This window comes from Macaca fascicularis, chromosome 15 (assembly GCF_037993035.2).
Source record: "Macaca fascicularis isolate 582-1 chromosome 15, T2T-MFA8v1.1".
NCBI lineage: Eukaryota > Metazoa > Chordata > Mammalia > Primates > Cercopithecidae > Macaca > Macaca fascicularis.
Window position 1 is genome coordinate 96,640,058 of NC_088389.1, and position 16,566 is coordinate 96,656,623.

The window sequence follows — 16,566 nt, forward strand, 5'->3', positions numbered from 1 at the left end:
TTTATATCGATATGGGTTAATATATGCGCACGTATTTCCTTGCTCTGTCAGTTGAGAAGGTCTAGAGTTAATGACACCCCAGTAGCCATGAGTATACCTAGCACCAAGCTCTTGGTTTCTAATATTATTCTCCAACTAAATGAACCACAGCTTGGATAACTGGCTGATTCTAGGATGACAGAAGAAAATATAGAAGGTGTGCATGGAGCATCTTGTATGCCAAAAAGTAAGGAAGTTCCAGGAAAAAAAAAAAAAGCCCTCACACACATGCACACACACAAAACAAAGGGGATATGTCAAAGGGTCATAGAGCCAACTAAAAGAACTACCAGTAACCAAAGTTGGAACATTGAAATAAATATATATACATCCATGCTGATGTGAGTACATTATTGAATAAATAAATAAATGAAGAATAGGCAAATTTCCTGTGCTAAATACTTCTAATTTATGTGGATATTCTGCTCTCAAGGAAGTAGAACATAACTCCCCCATTCCTTAAGTGTGGGTTAAACATACTCGCTTTATTCCAAAAAGTACAATATGGAAAGGTGGAAAAAGAGTAACTTTATACTAAAGAAACCTGACATACATTACTTTAGCCAGGTGATCAAGGTTAACATCAATGTCATGTTGACAGTATGTGCCCTTGATCAGATGTGATGAGAATGACACTTTACTTTTATGGTATTCTTCCCAAAAGCACATAATCACAGTCTAATAATGAGAAAAACATCAGCCAAACCCCAACTGAGGGACATTCAATAAAATATCTGACCAGTATTCCTCAAAAAAAGTCAAGGTCATCAGACACAAGGAAAATCTGAGAACTGTTACAGTTAAGAAGAACCTAAAACATCATGATAACCAAATGTACTGGGGTTTTCCAGATGAAATCTTGGAAAAGGAAAAAGGATATTGGGGAAAATCTAAGGACACATGAATAAATTACAGACTTTAGTTAATGATAATGTATCAGTATTGTCTCATTAATTGCAGGAAATGTACCATGCTCATGTAAGGTGTTATTAGTAGGGGAAATTGGATGTGGCATATATGGAAACTTCCTTATTACCTTTTCAATTTTTCTGTAAACTTAAAACTGTTCTAAAATAAAGCATTTATTTTTTAAAAAATTACAATGCTTAGGTATCACCCCTGAGATACTGATTTAGTTGATCTGAGGTGTGGCCTGACCCTTGGGACTTTTAAACACCTCCCAGGTGTTTCTAATTTGTCTCCGGCAAACCACTATTCCTTTCTTCTGCTCTTTTGTTTAATTATAATAAATGCTCTGACCTGATAAAAATAGCAGTGTGCCTTAATGATTTTGGTTGTTTGAATGCAGCAGTTCTTTAAATGTACAGCCAGTGATATGGAACTTAGTGATATTTCCCATGAAATAGAAAATCTTGTCCAGGAAGCTTAAAATGCCATAAAGAGTTTAGGTAAAGAGACGATGAAGGGCAGATTATGCTAAATGTATTGTCGGTTTAAATCTGTACGTGGTGGGAATGCCTTTATTTTCTCCCTGCCATGCTATTCCATATGTATTTGGAGATGAGACATCTCCTAAATTTTAAGTGCAGACGGTTTAGCTTTAATTAGGTAGTAGATTTATTCTTCAGGGTTTGATTGTGACAAATGAGATAAAAGCATTACCTGCTGGCAAATGAAGCTTAAAGGTTCAGGAACCACAAACTGAACCGAGCTGTCTATTTTTCTCCTGCAGGGAAGCTGGTCAGCCTGGGCTCTTGGAGATTGTATCTGGTGCTGAAGAGGACCGGCCCCCACAGTCAGTGAGGAAGGAATTTTACTGACCCAGCACCCAGATGAACTTTGGTGAGGAGAGGAGGTGAGGAGGTCAAGGAGCCTTGCTTTTTTTTTTTTTTTAATTTTTTAATTTTTTATTTTTTTCCACCGCACCCGGTTTTTATTATTATATTATTTTGTTGAGACACAGTCTCACTCTGTCACCCAGGCTGGAGTGCAGTGGTGCAATCTCAGCTCACTGCAATCTCTGCCTCCCAGGTTCAAGCAATTCTCATGCCTCAATCTCCCAAGCAGCTGGGATTACAGGCACCTGTCACAAAGCCCAGCTAATTTATGTATTTTTTTTAGTAGAGACAGGGTTTCACCACGCTGGCCAGGCTGGTCTCAAACTCCTGACCTCAGGTGATCCACCTGCTTCAGGCTCCCAAAGTGCTGGGATTACAGGCGTGAGCCACCACACCTGACCCTGGCTAATTACTTTCAATTTTTGTAGAGATGGGGTCTTACTATGTTGTCCAGGCTGGTCTTGAACTCCTGGCCTCAAATGATTCTCCTGCCTCGGCCTCCAAAAGTTCTGGGATTACAGGCATGAGCTACCTCTCCCGGCCTCTCCCTGAGTAACCTCAGTCACTGGTTTCACGCTCACAGTATTAGTGTACCAAGTCGTTGACGCCAGGCATAGCGTCCGCACTCATCACTGCAGTCCTGGCATACAGCAAGGGCTCAACACAGAACGAACGCAGTGGAGCTGGGAGAATACCTGAGGTTTGAGAGGAACCTAAGAACCTCTATCACATGACAGTTGGGTAAAGTGAGGCCCGGAGAGAGAGGCTTCAATGGCTCACCCAGCCCACGTGGGCCTGGATCCACGGCGTGAAGCTGTGCACGTGCTCCATGCTGAATCCGGCCAGGGTGCCCTCCAGCCCGGCCATGCGCCGGCTTAGCTCCATGGCCAGGGCCAGGAGGGCCAGGGGTTCCGGGGAAGGAGGCGGGGGCCCGGGGCATGCTTGGCTTGGTGAGAGTTGTCCTCCCGGCTACAGAACAGCTCCACCAGGCGGGCAAAAGAGCCGGAGGACAGGCGGACCAGCTTGCCGTGCAGGGCGGGGTCCGAGGCCAGCTTCTGGTTAATGACTTCTGCCTCCTCCAGCAGGGCCACCAGCCTCCGCGGTATGGCCTCCTTCTCTGTGGGTGAGGGACCCCGTAATTCTGGACTAGGCGGAGATTTCAGTTGCTCTTGGACCAGCTGTTGCAGCCGCTGAATCACCAAGGCATAGAAGTCTGGAGTAGCTGGGCCAGGCTCTGAACCATAGCAGGGGCGGATGGGCAGAGAGCAAGGCCGAGGGGACTCAGCGGGTGCTGCTCCTCGCCCCAGGGAGCAGGGAAGACATCTTTGAAGGCGGCTCAGGAAGTCTGTTGGCTCTTCTTGGGCAGGGCTGAGTGGACTTGGAACAGGAGACCCGGCAGCCTCACCACGCCTGAGGAAGGCAGCTAGGACCCTCAGCGTGTCTTCCCGGAGCCCCAGCTCTTCAAAGCCTGGTCCGGGGCCTCACCGCCGCCTCCTCTACTCAACCTGCCGCCGCCTCCACTCGTACAAACTTGATTAGTTCAACTTTCCCCCCGCCTGCGGACTGGGCCCGGTCGGTAACCGGCCCAACGAAGAAAGGGAGCCTTGCTTTTTCACTTGCAATTATGGCACTTCCTTTGGACATGGTAAGTCTATATTTTTAGGCTTACATTTCTAGCTTAAATTCCTAACAGGCCAGGAAGATGGCTTCATGCACGTTAAGACATGCAAAAGATTTATTTTTCCTATGATTTTTCTTCCTCAAGTAGTCATTGGTAGGAATTCTTGCTTTTCGTTTACACCTGTAAGAATATTAACAGACCAGAAAACATGTGTTCATTGGCTCTTACACTATGTTAGGCACTGAAGCAGATAATTTAAAGGTTAAAAATATATAATAGTGGCTTTTTATTCGTTCATCCAAGTAATATTTACTTGGATGCATATCATGTACCAGGCATCTGCTAGGGACTGGATATTAAAAAATAATAATAAAACAAAATAACAGCCAAAAAAAAAAAAAAAACACTAAGCTAGATTGGGTCTCCTTTCTTAAGTTGTCTCCAGTCTAAAACCTTACTGTCTAAGTCAACAGTTCTCAATCCAGGGTGATTTTGCCCCCCAGAGGACATTTGACAGTGCCTGGGGAAATATTCAGTTACCACTGCTAGTAGGAATGGGGGATGCTATGGAATCTAATGGGTAGAAGCCAGCAATGCTGCTCAACATCTAATAAAATACAATTCAGCCCCCAACAACAAAGAAATTATCAGACCCAAATGTCGGTAGTGTCGAGGTTGAGAAATCTGGCAAACCCACTGGGCTCTTCCTTACACAGAGAGCACTTTCTCCATGTGTGAATTAAACAAAGCAAGCTTTAAAGCCACCTCCTGCCCTCCCTCTATTAGGTGGGTTTGGAATATTGAAGGGTCCCTCCCTAGCTGAGGGGAGAATACATGTTATCCCCACTCCCCACCATCACTTAGGTGGGGTGGCACTGTTCAGCAGAGGGTCAGCGATTCTATTGTCAGCCCAGACCAGAGACATGTCCTATTAAATAAGTCTGCCCGAGAGAGAGGACATGAGACTCTTCCTCTCTATTGGAAGCAGCCAAACTTCTATAGTCAAGGCCGGTTAAGCACAAATCCTTTCAAACAATATTACTAAAAGACAATGAGACTCATAATTTAAGCATAGTATTTGCACCTAAATTGAAACTACCATAAAAAATTCTATTGTTTTACTTCTGTGTAAGTACTAACTCCAAAGTCTGAAAGAAAAAGTAACCTTACAGTCATGCTGTTCAATGTAGCTACTAGCCATGCTGCTGTTTAAATTAGTTGACATTAAATAAAATGTAAAATTTATTCGTCAGTTGCACTAGTCACATTTTAAGTGTTCACTAGCCATGTGACTACTGGCTACTGAATTGGACAGTATGGGTATAGGACATTTCTGTCATCACAGGAAGTTCTATTGGACAGCATTTTCTTATAAGGCTCCACTTCAAAGGATTCTTATTAATATGCACAGTTATTTCTTTAAAAAAGGCTTGTTTCCTAGCAACTGAGACACTGGGGCAATGCTTTGCATTATCTCATTATCATGGTCTGTTAGAAAGACACAGACATGTTCTGCTGGGGGGACCACCTCTCTTCTGACATGAAATTTTTGTGAAGGGTTTATGTAATAGACATGGGACAATGTGTCAGATGATTGAAACTATGATTTTCCAGAAGATGTAACAATGTAAAATTCAAATAGGTAACTCCTGTAAGGCATTTCTGATCTAAGTCAAGTGTGTATTGTTAAATATTAATTCCATTAAAGTATGTCAGCAGGGAATTAAGATATGTGACCCAAATATATTTCTTTTTAGTAGCTGAGTGTAATAGAGAAGTAGTGCTCAGTGCATCTCAACTGAAGAAGAGCTGGGATGAAGGGAAGAGAGGAGGTTCAGAATATTTGGAAAAGATTCTCCATGTTATTTTAATGTACCCAATCCAGGTAAGTATAGTGTAGAGATATGGAAAGGATAATTGATTTACCTTTCACTACTGTATGATTGTGGGGAGGGAGAAAGGCTGTGATTTTTAAAAGTCCCTCCCTTTAGAAATTTTGATTAAGTACAACTTTGAGTGGGGCTTAGATATTCACTCCATTCTCTGTTGCTGTCTTTCCTTTCAATGACCTACCTGTCGATCCCTCCCCACCTGGTTATTTAGGATGATCAACTGGCTTTAGAACAATGACCTTAGGCAATTGTTCCTAGTATCAAGAGTCTCTAGCAAACTTTTGCAGGCTGCATATCACAATCTATTCTTGGCTGCATTTTTTTGATCAGTGCCTGAAGTGATGATATGTGTGCTTACTAATCAAAGCAAGTGTCTCATGCACAGAGGATGCATTACCCAGAGAGGACACTCAACTGAAGAAATTCAGGAATCCATTTACTACTGTTGCTCAGGCTGAAAGGCACCCCACTTCCACAGAAAAGTTCGCTATGACTGTGTGAGCAGGGCTAAAAATGTTCCCCTAAAGGACCTATTCAAGCCATTGGATAACTCTTCATGTAGAGAACCTAGAGTTTGGTAATAGAGCTTTGTCCATTTTTGTTAATGTTAGAAAGCCATTACTAGCCATAGGGAAACCTATCAGGCCATCAGAATGACACCTTGCTCTGCTCATAGGTACAAAACTTCAACACTCTTCCGCCTTACCCTTATTTAAGTCTCAAACTTTCACATCATGTTTTCAAGATACGTTAGCCCTGAATGGGTTTATGTGTTTCACTTTCATTTTCTCCAGTTGATTTGGAATAGCCTTGCTCCATCCTTTTGTTTTCCTCATTCCTGGTTTCACATTTTCTCCTGGTAGAAATCTTTTCCCCCCGTAATATGTAAAATGTTGATCACTTGGAGTTTTTAAAGAATAAGGTGGAACTCACATCATTGTGTAACCATCCAGAATGTACATTCTTTTTGGTAGCATGATGTACAGCATATGACATTAGAACAAAATATCCCACCACCCCAAGAAAATGTCCAACGTTAGCTTCCTCCTCTTTTTAAGGACCTAAGAGCCTGGTGGTTGATGATGGAAGAGATGAAACTGTGAAGAGACTGAAGAAGCTAGTTCATCAATACTTAAGAATCCATTTCTAAAAGATCTTAGTGAATATTTCTTCTTTGAGTCTACCTATGCCTGGGATGTCAAGAGGTATAAATTTCTCTAAGGTTCAGGGAGCCATTAAGGTTTGCCTTCTCAAAGTATCCAGCTAGACGGGGACGTGGATCTTAAAGCCATGTAGAATTTAGGCCTAACAGATGCACTAATACCTTGAAAATAAGGCAGGAAAGAATGAAGAAAGAACCCTAGAGTGGCCTGCTGAAGACTGCATCATCCATGAGTAAATATTGAGTGTCTGTTATGGACCAGGTCCTGAATGTGTTGGTGTAACATGAGAAAAAATATATATCTGGTCTTTGTCCCAGTTTCTGGTACAGAGCTCCTAAAACCTTTGGAAATTCCTGAGTGATAGAGTGTCTTTTGCATGCTAATGAGGTGACTAAAGAGGGCAGTGCTTAGATAGCTTCAGGATAAGGGTTGGTCGCTAGAGGAGCCAACCATCTGATTACAGGGTTAGAATTGTCAGCTCTGCCCTGCCTTCCTCCCCACCTCCAGAGAAGGGAGAGGGGCTGGAGACTGAGTTCAATCAGCAGTAGGAAATGCTTTAGTAAATCCTGTCTATGTGGTAACGATGCTTTCATAAAAACTCTGAATCAATAAGGCTAAGGGAGCCTCCTGGTTGGTGACTACATTGACATATTGGGAGGGTGTATTACCCAGAGACAGCATGGAAGAGCTGTGTCCCCTCCCTGCCCCATACCTTGTCATGTGCATCACTTCCATTTGGATGCTCCTGAATTGTATCCTTTATAATAAAAGTATAATTGAAAGTAGATAGCTTTTCTGAGTCTGCTAGTCATTCTAGCAAACTATTGAACCTGGGGAGTTGTAGTGGAAACCCCCAAATTTGTGGTAGACTGGGCAGAAGTGCAGGTAGCCTGGAGACATCACGTACAGCTAGCATCTAAAGTGAGGGCTTCTTATAGAACCGAAGCCTTGCTGTGTAGGGTCTAGGGTAACTCTGGGTAGCTAGTGTCTGAATCAAGTTGAATTGTTGCCACCCAGTTGGCTTCAGAGTGAGGCAGGAAAATAGGATCTGGAGGCAGGGGACATAAGACCCATTCACACTTCAGCTATGACAGGTAATATCCTCTCCACAGGGTGTACACTGAGTAAACGACTTTGTAATTTTACTTCCTCCTCTCCATTTATGTAGGGCATACACCAAGTAACCAATGGAATTGTCTAGAGGGTATTTAAACTCCTAAAAATTCTGTAACAGGGCCTTTGAGCCCCTACGCTCAGGCCCACTCCCGCACTATGGAATGTACTTTCATTTTCAATAAATCCCTTCATTCCTTCCTTGTTTTGTGTGTTTTGTCCAATTCTTTGTTCAAGATGCCCAGAACCTAGACAGCCTCCACTGGTAACAAGAGAAGCAGAGAATTCATTGGTATTGGAATGATATAGCTGGGAATAAAGTGGTGAACAGGAGTAGACATCTTTCTACTCTCAGAATTTACAAGTAGTATCCCAATGAGTTTGTTGGGGTTATTTAGCACTATGCTACATATTGTCCAATCACCCCCTCCAAATCTACTCACCCTGGTCTTTAGAGGCTGACCCTCATGGAACACATTAATGGGCACTCTTTCTGTCTGTCTGTAATTGGATTTGAACAATGGGGTGTCCTGAGAGGAAACTGAAGTGAGGGAGGTAAGTAAAATCAGGGTATTGGGCTCTCCTCTCAACATGACTTTCTTCTTCCTGATTCTGGCAACTCCTCCTTATCTCCTTGTGCATAAGGGTGGTGTAAGCACTTCAGCTTCTAATCTTCAGTTTTTACCTGCAAACCCTTGTGGTTCTATTACATCTTGTATACACCCTTGTAAAAAATTCCTTATTAAATAAACCTTCTTTGAATTATCCTAATATGAGTGTTCTTTCTCACTGGGATCCTGACTGATGCAAGCACTGTCCATTTAAATGGTGGATATATGTTTGCAAAGTATGTTGAGTTTTATTTTAGTATACTTGATGCTAAGCCAGCTGTTCAGCTACTTAAGAAGGTGACCCTGGTTTGCAATGATAAAATTGTATTATAGAGTAGGATGCTTATCTTCCTATTTCTTTTGGCAGGAAAGTATATATTCAATGAGGTATAGAGAAGGGGAGCTAGAACATTAGTTCTGTTTTATAGCATTTAGAATTACAATTTCTGTTGCCAAAATGTTCCTCTTACCCATTATGATTCTGACATTAATACTATATTCCAGGCTTTGAAGAAGCATTAATAGTTTGGGATTTTACCAAGATAATACTTGCTGATGAGAGGTTGATAAATGTTGCAAAAAGTCCTTGTCATTAACTGTTCTATTGGTGAGAAGGAACAGGATGGTAACACTCAGAAGTTTAATAGTTGTGCCTGAAACGTTTTCTTTCAGGATAAACATTTGAGTGACAGAGAGTCCAGAAATGGGTTGTGAAGAGAGCACAAAATGTGTGCTTTTATTATTTGTTTGACAGAGGTTCCACCATGGAGAACCGCATCATAAAATTTACATTTGTTATTGATCTTTTTGCCTGAGCCCCACCCTAGCACCTCCATTAGAATCTGTTAGAAGTCAGTTTTTCCAGATGATGAATTCCTTGTAAAAAGAGATGAACTGAGTTTGTAGCCTTTCACAGGAGACTATGAGCCTCCTTTCCTCCTTATTTTGCTTACTAAAGTCATTACTGAATTATAAATTAGGGTGGCCAGATGGGATAATCAAAGCTGGTTTCAACCCATCTATAATCCATTGATCTGTAGATAAGACGGAAAGCTTTTCTCAGAAGATGGTACTTGTGCACATCTCAAGAGAGTTGGAGAGAGGCTACCTGTATCATTGATCACTAACCTTTATAGATAAAAGCAATTCCAAAGGCCATCTACCCCCTAATGCTATAGACAAGGAGACTGAGACCCTGAAATATTAAAAGACTTACCCAGGAAAACAGCTGCATTAATTTGTCAGGGTTGCCATAACAAAGTATCACCAACTGGGTGGCTTAAACAACAGGACTTTACTGTCTCACACAGCTCTGGAGATGGAGCATCCACAGGTCAAAGGGTTGGCAGGATTGGCTCCTTCTGAGGCTGTAAGGAAAGGATGTGTTCCAGGGCTCTCTCTTTGGCTTGTACATGGCCATCTTCTCCCTGTGTCTCTTCACATTATCTTCCCTCTTTGCATGTTTGTATTCAAATTTCCTCTTCTTATAAGGACACCAGTCATACTGGATTAGGGCTTACTCTAATGACCTTATTTGAACTTGATTGCCCCTGTAAAGACCTCTCTTCCAAAGAAGATCACATTCTGAGGTACTGAGGGTTAGGACTTCAACATATGAATTTTTTGGTGGACACAGTCCAACCCCTAAGCACATCAACTATCTGAAAACTGACTAGAATCTTGGTCCTCTGATGCTCTTGTTCATTTTTTTCCTATTACACTACTATGCCTTTTCATATTATTGTTCCCGTTGCTACAGAGACCATTCCTTCTTTCACAGAACTAAGAGACAGGGATGTGGTTAAAACCTGAACTTTTCTCAGACACTTCAGATGATTCCATTTAGAGGAGTATAAGGCCAAAGTAAATTCAGAGAAGTTATGATCCTTATTAATATAACCTGAACATACTCCTCTTGGGGATAAAGATAAACAATGATTTTTTTTTTTGTATTATCACATGGCTATTAATGTTGAACCTTTAGAGTTAGACACAAAATTCTCTCAGACTTATTTTATGAATTGCAGTTTATATTATTAAATTCTGATGATAAATGAGTTTGTTCAGTTATTCTCTTCTTTGACTTGACTTTCTCTACCCTTGAAAAATAGCCTGCCAGGAAAAGGAGCTTTTGTTTCTGGATGGCCTACAGATGAAGCTTTGGCAGAACCATTGTCAATCCAGGCATTTAATTCTCCTGAAATCATGTTGTCAGTTCAGGGATGCTTGAAGCATATAAAGTTTAGGTGGCAACGGAATCAGTGCCAGATATTTAGGGATATGTTTGCATATAGGTAGGCAGGATATTTTTATGTTGTGCCAAGTGGTCTTTTTGGGAAAGTGGATCTAGACAAGACAAATAACTGTTTAATTCATGTCAGGTCACTGAAGTCAGTGTGGCTTATTACCCTCACATCAACCAAAATTGCTTGGATTAAAGGTTGGAACAGAAGAAAACTAATAGTGTATTCAACTCTCCAGTAATGACTTCATTCTTCCCATTCTCACATGGCCTAAAATGCTTATTTTCAAGGAGGGGAACCTAATGCTGAGAGAAATAACATGATTAGTCCAAGAACACAGTATACTCCCCCCATACAGCAAGGTGCTTCTGCCCAGCATAGCAGCTGTAATGCAGGACTCGGGTGCTGTGTGCTAAGTGGCAGTTCTAACTATCTAGCAATATTTACTAGGGAACACCTAAGTTCAGGCCTTACCTACTAAACCAAGTCACAGAATATGTCTCTTGGTACTTACGGGTAGGAGGTTTTAGGATGTACCCCTGCACTCCTTCCCACCAGCAGTGTCTCCCAAAGCTCATCTCTTAGATTATCAGTCTTTCATATATGTCAAGAAAAAAACTTTCATTAAGTGATTAAATAAATTTGGAAAATGCCACATGCTGCATCCCTTTCTTAGATATTCATCATGCATGTTAGAATATTGACAGCTTTGCAGTGTCTGGCAGTGAAAAAGCCATTTAACTTTCTTTAACCAGGTGTTCCCAAAAGTTATCTGACAGAACCATTTGTTCACGTAAAACCTGTAAGTTACAAGCGACACATTTTGAGAAACCCTGTCTAAAATTTGCATAAGTTGGGGAAAGATACACATTAACAAAGAATTTAGATCAGGTTTAGAGATGACAGAGCAAGAAATCTGTGGAGATATCCTTGTAGAACAGGTGAGTGATAATCCTTGTAATCTGCCCCAAAATATTCCTTGTGGCTATTAGCAGGAAGGGAATCCTAAGCTGGGCTGGGCAGGCTTTACACATTATAGTCTTTCCTCATTGTGGGGGATGACTGTGTGAGGGGGTGTGGATGACTGTGTGAATGTATTTGTGTTTGACCTAGATAATCAGGTGGTTTAGAAAAGAAAAAGAGCACTGGGCTAATGATCAGAAGGTACAGTGTGTTTTTTGCCTTTGTCATGGACTTGTGATGTGATATCTCAGCAGTCCCAGTGCTCCACTAGTTAGCGTGGATGATGATGTACAACCTCCATCCCTCTGTACAACACAGGCCTTTAGTGTCCAAAGGCCTCTCTGTTCACTTGGGACCTCAGTAAATGCTGTCTGAACGTGAAAGAGAAAAGGAGGATGTTGTCGGGCTGATGACATAATGTCTACAATGTTCCGGTCACCTCAGGAGGAGCAGAGGGTTTGGTGCAAAGGGCCCTGCTGTTCCTGAGGGAGGTGTGAATGACTGTCTGACACCCTATATTAAACCATGCAGCACAGCCTGATTGGGCCAAGCAGAATGTTTGTAGTTAGACGCTCCTGTAACAAAGACACTTTGGTTTTCAACGACAGAAATCACCTTGAACTTGCTTCAGAAAAGAAGACACTTTTAGGGTAGTAAAATACTTAAGCATCTGATAAAATTTAAAGAATTTAAACAACCACATCTCAAGAAAGTTCAGAAACAAAATGGTGCAGGGGATCTCCCTTTTTCTCTGTGTCTGTGTCTCAGCTGTAATTCTTGGCAAAGAGAAGTATATAGGCCTAATTGTCAGTCAAATCCCCCTCTAGTTCATTTAGCTATAGTATAGCTAACAGCCATGTCTCTCTCATTTTTCCTATTAGAATCCCAATTTGTTCAGGACAGTGTGACAATAGCTTGATCTCAGGGAAGATACATTCCCACCCCAGTCTCCGAGGATGAATTGTGATAGTCTAAACCAGTCATAGTAATCCCATTTCTCTTTGTCAGTAATTGGATGAGAGTGGCATTGTGACCCAATTCTAATGTAGAAGATATAAATAGAAGTTAGTTGGATATGATTCTGGGAAAGCTTTTGTCTTTCTTATAAAAAGGAACAACAGATTTCCCAGGCATGGCTCTGACTCCTTTTGCTTTTCTCCTCTGGAATGCAGGCATGATGCCTGGTGATTCAGCAGCCATCTTGTAACCATGATGTGACAAGTATGAGAGGAAAGGCGTGTGCTAAGAATAGAAGACACAAAGGAGAAAGAGCCAAGGTCCCTGTATGGTTGAACTGCCGCACTGGCTCTGGACAGCATCCCTCCTGATTTATTCTTATTTGAGAAAAATGAAAACCTATTTGTTGATATCACAGTGTACTTTAATAGGTTGTTGTTATTGTTGCCTTTGCCTGCAACCAAAAACATTCCTAAGTGAGAGAATTATATAGAAGAAGAGGGGATGGCACCTACAATGGTTAGATATTCAAAAGTATCTACCAAAGCCACCCTGGAGTCTTGAAATCTCACCAGTGCTTTAAAGCAGAGAGAGAAACGCTGTTCATGCCACTGCACACCTGTCCTAGATAGAATTAACTAATTCTACTGATATTTATTGATTCTGCATTATCTGCTTGACATTTTTCTAGGTGCTGAGCATTGATTGGTGAAGACAGAGAGGGTCTTGGTTCTAATTGAGCTCACATTCTAAAAGAGAAAATAGAAAATAAACATGAAAAACAAATGAATGGGATTACTTCAGAAATTGAAAAGGTCTATAAAAAATACAAAACAGGGTGTGTGATAGAGGGTTGGGGAGGCTGTGTCCGTGGAAGGCCTAAGAAAGTGATATTTGAAATGAAACTTGAGTTACAGAAGGGAGCCAGCTGTGCAAGGCTGAGGACCAAGCATTTCAGGAGGGAACAGCCAAGGCAGAAATGAGCATGGCCTGCTGGAGACCCAGAATGAACTGATAGTGGGTTCCCACTGCATGGGGCCTGGGGAGGCTGCCCATGCTCATCTCATGGTAATGTGCCAGCAACTCAGCCCACTGGCATCATGATGAATCTTGAGGCTGCTAACCAGGTTTCATGTTGCATAGGTGAACTGTCCCATCACCTGCTTGAGGCTGGCAGAGCCCAGGGGGTGAGACCACTGGGGGTGGTCTATGCAGTGGACTCTGACCAGACTGACTGATCCCCTCATGTTCTTTCCCTTTGAGAATGGATCCATCATTCCCAGCCACAGCTCCTATGCTCCCCAGGGGACTAGCTTCCTTTGGAATGGGGTCAGCCCTGCTCTGGAGGGACTGGGAGAGCATTCAGCTAGCACACAGCTGCTACAGGACCACGCTCCAGTTAACATTGCCTAGCGCTTGAGAGTCCCCTGTGTAGAGACCCTGCAGAGAGGCAGGAAACCTGTGAGAGCCCTGGGCTGGTCATACCTGACATCAGCTTCAAGTGATACTTATCAGTGAAGCAGTCACATGAGATCACAAAGCTAGAAGCTCCCTCAAAGGTCACATTGTCCTGCATTCCTCGTGTGTCTGGCTCTACCCGGAACAAAAGTGTAAGAATGTTATCACCCCACTTCTAACAGGTTGCCTGTGAAACGGGATATCCACCCATCTCTGGTAGACAATCCAGTTATCTTTTTCTCTAACACTTGAACTTGCCGGCCATTGGAACCACTATAATTATAATAGATGTTAGATTTCCTGTGTGAGTGATGGGATGTGAGGAATGTGACTGTTCACCTTAGAAGAGTAAGGATGCCTAGAAGTGCCCAACCTGCCATTTAGAAACCCTGGGTTTGGTTTTCTTACACCTGGAACACAAAACCACAAAATACCAAAATTGGAGGCAACCTTGGTGATTAATATCCCTCCTCTTACAGATGGAAAAAAGAAAAAAAAAATAAAAGGAACATGACCTGACCAAGACTAATAATAATACTACAAAGGAAGGCTCTTTGGGATTCACATGGTCTTGTCATAGGTGTTTATAGAATTTGGTTGTAATGTGCCCTTTGACTGATAGGACAAAGAAAAAAAAATCCTTGCATGTCAAAAATATGTGCCATCAAAGTTCTCCATGCCTCTGTCTGGTTTGATTCTCACCATCCTATGTAGTGGGCATTATTTTTTTCATTTTACACACAAGGAAAACAAGGCCCAGAAGGGCTAAGTCCATTCCTGAACTCAGACTTCAATCTTTTGCCTTTTATTCAATATCATTTCCAAGTCTATCTCCACTTTGATTCTCTGGGGATTGATGGTATAACAGAAATTAGCCATAACTTGGGTAGGGCAAGATATATAGGAGCTCTGAAAAGTCTCTACCCTATTCTGGAAGCAGATATTGTGGGTTGCTAGAAATTCTAAAGAAAGGATTCTGATTTTTAGTGACTCACCTTCATGGCATGTAAATATTCCCTCTTAGAACCACTGTAGCTGGAGCGGGGCCTCATGGCTGCTAACATAATTTGGTGCTGTCATCTCAGCAGCTGCCTCTCCTTATCTTAAATACCACCTCCCAGGATAGTGTGGTACTGAAAAGCTCAAGCTGTTAGAATCCGCTGGCTACTCCAATTCCTGGTTCTGTCGCTTTAGATGACCTGAGTGATCTTATGTAAATTTCCTATATCTCAGTTTTTCCATCTATAAAAAGGGGGCTAGTTATAGTACCTTCCTGAGAAGGTTAAAGACTAAATGAGGTAAAAACAAAAACAAAAACAAAAAACAAAAAAAAACCAAACAAACAAAAAAACCAAAAAAAAAAACCTTAGGAGAGTAAAGTACTCAATAAATATTAGTTGCTGCTGCATTTGCTCTTGAGACAACCGAAAGAATTTTGTCACAGAGCTGAGTTTTCACGAGTACAAAAGGAATATGTTCATAGTTCATGGAGTCGGTAGGCATGCCAGGGTGACAGGTATCCAAAAGACAGAATCACATAGAGTTTACTTTTTTTTTTTTTTTTTTTTTTTTTGAGACAGAGTTTCCCTCTTTTTGCCCAGGCTGGAGTGCAGTGGCACGATTTCGGCTTACGGCTACCTCTGCCTCCCAGGTTCAAGCAATTCTCCTGCCTCAGCCTCCCAAGTAGCTGGGATTACAGGTATGCACCACCATGCCTGGCTAATTTTGTATTTTTTTAGTAGAGACAGGGTTTCTCCATGCCGGTCAGGCTGGTCTCAAATTCCTGACTTCAGGTGATCCGCCTGACTCGACCTCCCAGGGTTCTGCGATTACAGGTGTGAGCCACTGCACCTGGCCCAGTTTACTTAACTCGGGGTAATGATTGCTCTGGACCTTATATGACAAGGGTTATCTTCATTTTCTGCCAGTATCACCCCTCTGCCCCCACACCCCTCAACAAAGCAAAAGGCTTTAACTCACCCACATGAAAAGCTAAAGCTGACCTGGAAGTTATGATTGTGTATTTATTTAGTCCAAAAGAAGAAACAGAAGTAAGAGCCTTTTATATAACTTGAAGAGTGTAAAGGAGCCAATAATAAAAACCATTGCCCTGAACTTTTCCAAAGCACCATAAATCTCTCTGTTATGCTTCCCTAGTTGTTGCCAAGGTATCGTTTGTCTTGTTGTTTTTGTCTTCAAATAGACTAAAACAAACGTTAACGAACTTCCTTCTGTTAGTTTGTGTATCTGTGATCAAAGGCTATAAAAATGCTACTCTTTCAAGTTACTCCCATCATCTAAAATATACCTGATACTTATTTTGTGGTTTCTCAGTAGTATTCTGATTTTAATTTGATTGCTTTTTATGTTTGTCTCTTTTCCCATTCAAAGCTGTTTTTTCCTCCCTTCCCTCCCTTTTGTGTTTCTCCCTGTCTCTGCTGATATTTTTTGCATGTTTAGATCATCTCTCTACTGACCTTTCAGTGGCTTAGCATTTTGTTGCAATGCACAACTGAAGTTGGGAAACAGAGCCAAGTGACAAACTGTGAAGTAACAGTTCAGCCTTCACAAAGCAAATGTGCTTTGTGCACTTTCTTGCCAGAGCAGATGTGGCCTTGGTGGACTGTGGGGAGCATCATCTCTCAGGTAAAAATAAATTACCAAGATTAGGGCCAAATGATGCAAATCCTTTCATTTGCAAACAGAT

General features: G+C 41.8%; 1 pseudogene; it reads right to left on the minus strand.

The window, feature by feature from the left end:
• Window positions 1–2,536: 2,536 nt before the first annotated feature.
• Window positions 2,537–14,911, minus strand: LOC102138049 (bcl-2-like protein 12; annotated as a pseudogene).
• Window positions 14,912–16,566: the final 1,655 nt, after the last annotated feature.